Raw genomic sequence first — 9,318 nt, 5'->3', positions numbered from 1 at the left:
ATAAATCAGACCACCGTCAGGGATTGGTTAACAATAGTTCTGCGAGCGTGATCAGCTCGTGCTTGCCATATAGTCCTATGGGACTCTCACCTGTGTGCACCCCCCCTCGCCTTGCTGATCTTTAAACTGATTGGTTTCTGCCTAGCCTCCACCATAAATAAAAGCTGTGTGACCTCCTCAATAAATGAGTTCCTGCTGTGACTGGTCTCCCTGACACATCTGATTGTCCTCTGCCTGGAGGGCTGGGTGCAGGTGGTCAGTTGACCCTACCTATCCCAGTCTAGCCTTGTTGGATTGTGTCCCCTTCCCTTGCCTCATTGCTTAAGACCCTGACACTTTTTAAATTTTGATACAGGATCTCTATGAATGCTTCTTGAACTTGTGATCTTCCTACACAAGCCTCTCATGTAGCTGGGGTTACAGGTGTGTTCCATGCCCAGAGTGCAATTTCCTATTGGGGATTCCCTTTCATTTTCTTAACCTAGTTAATACTGGGAGCCAGGACTCTATTCCACATCCAGGCATGACATTTGTAATCCAACCTTACCAATGAGAAAGTAGTGCACCTTCCTGGTCAGAGTAATTGGCAAAGGGATGGATTTCTGCATTAATAAAGATTTATTCTGGCAACATAACTGGGATACATGCAGAAGATCTGAGAAATCTTTGTGAGCAAAAGATGGAAAGAAGTAGGTCAAATACTGCAATATAAATATCTTGTGAGGCACCATTGTAGGTGATTTTTCTCCCTGTTTTTAAATAAAAAGAATTTTCATCCAATGCTCTAATTTTCAAGGACACAATAAAAATTTAAAAACAATGATTAAAAACCTTTGACTGTTTTCCAAATCCTGACTCTATTTCACAGCAGTGCCTGTGAGTCCATCCCCTTTCCTGCACACAACTTTGCCTCTTCCAGGTGTCTTACCTGATTTTGGAAAACATATTTTATCATACATTTTAATACCCAACTTCCTTTTCAAAATTACACAAAATAATAAAGTCAGTACTGAAGAAACCACTGTTGTTTTAAAAACATAAGGCACAAATGCTCAGTTTTGGGTGTTGCTGGAGATTGAATCCAGGTTCTCATGCATGATAGGAAAGTGCTCCATAATTAATATCTGGTCTAGGCCTGTTCCTCTTTAACTTGATCCTTTCTGGTGCTTTGCAATGGCTGGTCGTCTGACTCCTAATTGCCTTTTCCCAGGCCAGTTGTACATTGGGATCAGAAGCCTGCACATTTGAGGTCCAGATGCTGCTGCTCCTTTGGGAAATATTTCTCTTATTTATAGTATTGTGCTTCTGGGGAAAGCAGTCTTTTGTGTGTATATGTGTGTGCATGTGAAAGTACACCAGGCAAGTCAAAACCATAGAAGAATCGCCTGTCTCTTCAACCTTCCAGAAATATCATTTATTGTTACAGCTTTTTTGTTAACCCCCATCTTCCCCCAGCTTTTTATTCTCCCGCTAATGAGAGTTGATATTTGTGGTCAATCTGCTAGTGACTCTGTGTCTGTTTCTGACTTTTATTCTTCCCTGTATGTCTTCCAACCCCCAATCATACTTCCACCTGTGAGCCATCATTTTTACTCCCAGTATTCTGTAGAAAAGGAGTGGGGATGCTGTCTTTCCACGAATAGTGTTCAGTAACAAACTGATTGTATTTTAGTTGGGCAGTGCCCCTAACGACTCCCACTCCCCATTCTTTCCAGCTAAAACCCTTCCCTCCTCCTACTATGTGTTTCTCAGATTCCCTTTTTGTTCAATTTTTCTGCTGCACCCTCACTTTACCACCCTGGGATTGAAATGTAAAATTCTTTTACCATGTTAAGAAATTATTAAAAATAAAAAAAATCAAAAGTCCTGTTTTGGATAGTACCAACACATGAGTCATTTGATGACCATTCCCTCCTCTGGCCAAAGAGAACTGGCTTGAGTCTTTGGCATGTGTGTGTGCCATGGGTAGTTCTACTTTATTGAGTCATTGCAATACCAGGTTGAGATATAGGAAAGACAGAAAAAAATTCCACATGAATGTAACCACCAGATTTCCCATCTGGTTCTAAGATACTTAAGTCTGCTATGCTTATCCACCTTTCAGAGTTTCTTATGGAGTTGCTCTGCATATTTCAGTCCAGGCATCTAGTTGTAGGTTTGGGGAGAGAAAGGGTGAAGTGTGCTTATTACATCTTTCCAGAAGTCCAAGTCCTCATTTTCTTGTAAAACAGGTTATGTGATCCTTTTTCTAAGTCAGTATTTTTTATAAGAAATATACACTTGTTTTTTTTTATTTTAAATTATTTATTTTTTAATTTTTTACAGACTGCATTTTGATTCAATGTACACAAATGAGTATATCATTTTGTTTCTATGTGAAGCCAGAATTAAGAACAGGTAGTTAGTGTAGAAATAGGGGATCAGGTCAAATCGAGGAAATGGAGGCCATAAAGCCATCTGCCTCTGGAAGTTGGAGACTGCCCCTGGAAGAATGGAATGTCACCAAATTTGCCTGTCTTTATCAAGGACTGCAAACAAGAGGCTGCTATTTGGTGCCCCTGGGCCCTTATCTGCCTGAATCACCCTGGCCCTCCCCCTGCCCATGGTTTCTCACTTAATGAAAAACCAGGCTTAGTCATGTAGGCAGGAAGGAGAGATAAGGGGGAGAGAACTGGAGAACAAAAGAGACTATAACCTATAAAATATGTAGGGTGCACTCACTTCTTGGGACTTTAGAACATCAGCCATGGCCCCCTTCTTCCCGCTGGGAGAAGTCTGTATTATTACCTTTAAATAAAACCTGTTTAATATGCTTGCCTTGGCATGTTTCTCTAGTGTTCAATCTTCAACATTAGAAGGAGCAGAACTCGTCACCGGTAAGCGGCGGTATCATATGGTTGTACATGATGTAGATTCCTACCATTTGTGTAATCATACATCTATAAAGGGTAATGATGTCTGTCTCATTCCACCATTTTTCATATCCCCCCTCCCTGCCTTAATCTAAAGTCTACATAATCTAAAGTTCCTCCATTCTTATCTCACTCTCCCCCACACTCCCATTATATATCATTTTCCACATATCAGGGGAAACATTCGGCCTTTGGTTTTTTGGGATTGGCTTATTTCACTTAGCATGATATTCTCCAGTTCCATCCATTTTTTTGCAAATGCCATAAAATTATTCTTATTTATGGCTGAATCATATTCCATTGTGTGTATATACCACAGTTTGTTTATCCATTCATCTGTTGAAGGGCATCTAGGTTGGTTCCACAATCTAGCTATTGTGAATTGAGCTGTTATAAATTTTGTTGTGGTAGTGTTACTGTAGTATACTGGTTTTACGTCCTTTGGGTATAAACCAAGGAGTGGGATAACTGGGTCAAAAGGGGGTCCATTCCAAGTTTTCTGAGGAATCTCTGATACATCTTTCCAGAGTGGCTGCACCAATTTGCAGCTCCATCAGCAATAAAAAAGTGTGTCTTTTTCCAACATCCACCCCAACATCTGTTATTGTTTGTGTTCTTGATAATAGCCATTCTAATTGGAGTAAGGTGAAATCATAGAGTTGTTTTAATTTGTATTTCTCTAATTACTAAAGATGTTGAAAACTTTTTCATATATTTATTAATCACCTGTATGTCTTCTTCTCTAAAATGTCTGTCCAGTTCCTTGACCCATTTATTGATTGGTTCTTTGTATTTTTGGTGTAAAGTTTTATAAGTTTTTTTTTTAATTTGGAAATAAGTGCTCTATCTGAAGTATGTGTAGAAAAGATTTTCTCCCACTCTATAGGCTCTTTTTTCACATTATTGATTGCATCCTCTGCTGAGAAAAAGCTTTTTAGTTTGAGTCCATTCCATTTATTGATTCTTGCTTTGATTTCTTGTGCTTTGGGAGTCTTGTCAAGGAAGTTTGATCCTAAGTCAACATGATGAAGATTTGGGCCTACTTTGTCTTCTATTTGGTGCAGCATCTCTGTTCTAATTCCTAAATCCTTGATCCATTTTGAGTTGAGTTTTGTGCAGAGTGAGAGATAGAGATTTAATTTTATTTTACTGCATATGGATTTATAGTTTTGCCAGCACCATTTGTTGAACAGGTTCTTTTCTCCATTGTATGTTATTTGCTCCTTTGTCTAGTATGAGGTGACTGTATTTATGTGGGTTCATCTCTATGTCTTCTCTTCTGTACCATTGGTCTGTTACCTATTTTGGTTCCAATACTATGCCATTTTTATTACTATTGCCCTGAGGTACAGTTTAAAGTCTGGTATTGTGATACCTCCTTTTTTTGTGGTTCTGGGGATTAGAACCCAGGGTCTTGTGCATGTGAGGTATAAGTCAGTATTTGATGGCATAATATTTTGTCACTTCCTCTGTGCAGATATCCCAGAGTGAGGAAATAACTTGCACAACTGACAGTGTGTATACAGGTGGGACTTAAGTGATTGCAGCATTTTTCTGTAAATCTGAAGAACCTGATTCTATTACCAAACCTATAAGTTCATCATCTGTCTCCTCTGGAACTGTGGAGAAACCTGTAGATTTGTCTACTAGAAAGGAAATTGATACAGCATCTACAAGTCAAGGTAAAACTTAATCTGTGTCTATAATCATGTATTACATAAAAGTACACCTGTATGTTTGAGAAGATAGACTTTTAAAGATATGAGGAGGCATAAGATATCATAAATACTAAGAAGGAAAGTCATACTGCCTTGCCAACAAAGAAAATAAACATGTATCTTTATCATTAGACCTGTGATTACAGGGATTAAATAGTATTGTGACTCTTGACCTGTTTGCCTGAACATAAGAGATAATAGTTTACTTACATGGTGACTTTCTTTGTGATAATGTTTTATTTTAGTTTTGCTTAATAGTATTGCTGAAGCTTACATTTCTTTTTCATAAGTCTAAAAGCTTGGTAAATTATTCAATAATATTAACTAATGTTTGGTATTGCTTTCTTCCCATTTTTCCATTCTAATTGTTTACTTTTTTGAGGTGGAAGAAGTGTCTCTTTAAATTTTATTACTTTATAATATATGGTACATATTTTTCCCCAAAAGGAGTCCTAAATAAGTCACAAATATTACATTTATAGACAGCTTAGAGGTTTATTATGGTAGAAGAGGAAAGTAATTGCACATCTAAAACCTTTACATTTTCAAATTTGTAAGGCATAGTGATTTCAGAGATCATATAGAATTCAGATAACCCCAAGCTTCTGATGATCGAATGTAAATGAGATATTTGATTTTTGTGAGTTTTTTATAATACAGAACACAAATCATTTTTTATACAAAGGATTTCCAAAATTCTCCCCTTCATTGCTTGATTTAGCACTTTTTGTAAAAGACTTTACAAAGCAGAAAGTGTATGATTGTGTAATATACCTTTGTAGTTCATTACCTCTTTAATTTTTTGGCATGCATTTGGTGCAGTATTGTATTCATTGTGAATAGTACCTGTAAACTTGAAATTACTGAAGAAGCTCAAAATTGGATGTAAAATTTACCAAAATACTTAACTTATCAAAATATAGAAATTAAACCCCTTTACCCTGTAGTATAGAAAGTCTTGTCCTTTTTTTCAGTCGTGGGGAAATCTTTTATGTTCAGAACATCTTAAATAAAAGAATAAATCATTTTTTTTCTTTTGTCAGTGGAAAGTAAAAAGTTTTATTTGGATTTGGAAGTGGTAGAGGACTGTCATTTGCAAATTTGGCTTCCAGTAATTCTGGGGATTTTGCCTTTGGTCCTAAAGGTAAAGATTAAGAAGTTATTTTAATCATCATGTTAACGTAACAGAATGCAAATTAAAGAACCAGTCCTTTGTTACAGTGTTGTCACTAAAGTAATGGTTCCCCATTTATTAAGTGTTCTCATAATAAAGGACTTCTCTGATTGGTTGATTGAGTGTACTGGGGATTGAACCCAGGGGTCCTCTATCAATGAGTGTACACTGCCCACCCATTTTAAAAATTTTAGTTTGAGGCAGGGTTTTATTAAGTTGCTAAGGCTGTCCTTAAACCTGTGATTCTCCTGCCTCATCATTCCCAATCTCTGGGATTACAGATCTGCAGGACATAACAACAATTAATTTCATTATTAATAATATAAGCATAAGAATTTTTAAATTTTGTATAAATTACTCTAATGATCTTCCCTGTCCTTAAATGCAGAACAATTTTTCACTTTTGGAATAATTCTGACTTTGATAATGTTATTCTTTTAACTATATCACTTTTAGATTTGATTTGTTGATATTTCAAGAATTAGGGATCTACTTTTTTTCCCCCCTTCTTAAGGTACTAGGGATTGATCCCAGGGCCTCATATATGGTAGGCAAGCCCTCTACCACTAAATTATATCTCCTTCCCTGAATCTGCATTTTTTAAGAAGATGATTTGGATTTTAGTATTATGGTCATGCTCATTTCTGGTGCTAAAATAAGTTTATAAATAATGCACTTCTCAGTATCAGTGATGTTTCTATTTTTAATCCATTTGGTAACATTTCTATAAAACTACTTTTGTAAAAATGATTTCATCATTTAATTTTTTCAAGATTATTAGCATAAGGCTGTTCATTTTGTTTTCTCATGTCTTTCATGTCTGTGAAATGTAAATTAAATTTCTGAACCACCTAAATTGTTCTTATATAAGATGTTTGATTTATGGAATAAATTTTATTGAACGTATATGCTTAAATGATAAGTGCAGTTCAAATAACTATTATCCCCACTTAGTTACACTTTTTTTTCACAGCTTCTTCTACTTGTAGAAACAGTAAACTACTTTGGGATATGATGTTACATTAGAATTTATGGCTTCCCTAATCACAGGTTTCTTTATTTTTATTTTAACCTAATAGCCTAAAAAGTAAAAGTGTTAATAAGTCAGCAGATATAGCAACATATTGGGTACAGTTACCTGCAAAAAAAAAATGCCAAATGAAAATTGGTGTGTTTGCTTCTTATTACTCAGTATAACCAAGTACTGTATTGTAATTGCATACACATATATAAAATAGGAAAAACATAAGAAGAGAGACTTACTTAAAAAAGCCTTACCCAGTACATTCTCTCCTGACCATCACTTCTCCATTTTAGTGAGATCATTCAATTCATCCCCTCTTTTCTTACTTTCTTACTTTGTTTTACTTAATTAGTTTTGTTCTTAAGGTTTGACAGGAATCACGAATCAGTGTGCTTGTCTTTTCACAGAAATAGCTTTTGGCTTTCTCAGTTCTTTCATTTGTTTTATTTAATTGCAGAGTATTAGATTTATTATATTCGTTTTCTTGGGTATTGAATTCTTGCTTTACTTTAAGATGTGCTTTTTTTTTGGGGGGGGGGTGCTGGGGATCAAAGCCAGGGCCTTGTGCTCGCAAGGCAAGCACTCTACCAACTGAGCTATCTCCCCAGCCCCAAGATGTGCTTTTCACAGTAACTGAAAGCATAAATTTCTTGCAGTTTTGTGTGTGAGTTGAACTTGCCAGAATATTTTAAACTTTTTTGGGGGTGGGGGTGGTTCTGGGATTGAACCCAGGGATGCTTTACTGAGCTTCATTCCCAGCCTTTTTTAAATTTTAAAACAGAGTCTTACTAAGTTACTTCACCAAATTGCTGAGACTGCCTTTGAAATTTCAGTCCTCTAGTCTCTGCCTCCCCAGCCACCCTACCTGGCTTATTTTAAACATTTTTGATAGATGTATCTGTTGTTGGAAATGATAATGTTGCACTAATAATCTAAGAGCAGGATTTTAAAAACTTTTAAAAAGTAGATTATGTGGTTTACATATCCTAATTTTTTACTCAGATAAAAATTTCCAGTGGGTAAATACTGGAGCAACTGTGTTTGGAACACAGACAACAAGTAAAGCTGGTGAAGATGAAGATGGTAGTGATGAAGAAGTAATTCATAGTGAACATATTCATTTTGCACCAATAGTGTCATTACCAGAAGTAAATGTCAGGGAATGAAAATTTTACTAAGTACTTTTTTTCCCTGCAGTCCTGCAGTGCTGGGTATTGGGACATCGGCCCTTGTGCATGCTAGGCAAGCACCCTATGTGATGGATCATATCATCAGCACAACATTACTGATTACTTAATTTTAATTTTAAACTGAAAACTTACCCTGGATTGATTTGTTAGGACTATGGTTGTTTCTTTCAGAATACTTATAATATGAAGTCGTAGCTCTCTTTGATAGACATCAGTGTTTATTTTTTATTTTTGTTTTTTTGTTTTTTGTACTGGGACTTTAACCCAGGAGTACTTGCCACTAAGCTACATCCTTAGTCCTTTGTTTTTTATTTTGAGGCAGAGTCTTGCTATGTTGCTCAGGTTCTCACTAAATTGCTGAGGTTGGCCTTGAACTAGAAATCCTCGTGCCTCTGCCTTCAGATTCACTGAGATTACAAGCATGTACCACTGTGCCTGGTTTAGGCATTCAGCTTTTAAGCATACTTTTAGTTTCTTTCCTTGTTTTTTTTTTCTTTTTTTATTTTAGCAGTGCTAGGGATTGAACCCAAGGACCTCAGACATGCTATGCAAGAGCTCTATCACAGATCTATACCTGAGCCCTCTTTTTAAGTTTGTATATAGATTTTGCTTTGTAGTTAGTATATGCAATTATTGGGAAAAAGTAATTTTTTATACGTTTTTAGAATATCATGTTTGTTTTCATACTGTAATTCTGGGGATAAAATAATTTCCATACTTGCAAAGTCATTTCAGTAAAAAGTATCCTTTCATAGTTTTTGAACAAGAATGTTGTTTTAGGAAAATTGTTTTGTCATTTTTCAACCTTAGTCAGTAGTTAATATTTCTTTTCAAGAACCAGCATTTTTGAAGCCTCTTAACCTGTAAAGTGAAGTCTATTAATGTCTTTATAAGGAAAATCTGTTCAAAAATTTGGATTTATGAAATTTGTTATGGAATTATAAAGTTTATGGATGAGTTCATCTTTTTTCATAGTAGAAGTAAAATCTGGAGAAGAAGATGAAGAAATTTTGTTTAAAGAGAAAGCCAAACTTTATAGGTGGGATAGAGGTGTCAGTCAGTAGAAGGAATGAGTTGTTGTAGATATAAAGATTCTTTGGCATACAATGAAGAATTACTATCAGATCCTAAAGAGAAGAGACCAGGTGTTTAAAGTGTGTGCAAACCATGTTATCACCAAAACACTGGAATTAAAACTCCTAAATATTTCAAATAATGCTTTAGTTTAGACTGCTTTAGATTATGCTGGTGAGTTTCTAGCTTTAAATGCTAATTTTCTTTCCTTTCTGGACTTTTTTAA

Source organism: Sciurus carolinensis, unplaced genomic scaffold (assembly GCF_902686445.1).
Source record: "Sciurus carolinensis unplaced genomic scaffold, mSciCar1.2, whole genome shotgun sequence".
Taxonomy (NCBI): domain Eukaryota; kingdom Metazoa; phylum Chordata; class Mammalia; order Rodentia; family Sciuridae; genus Sciurus; species Sciurus carolinensis.
Note: the sequence above shows the minus strand (reverse complement) of the source record.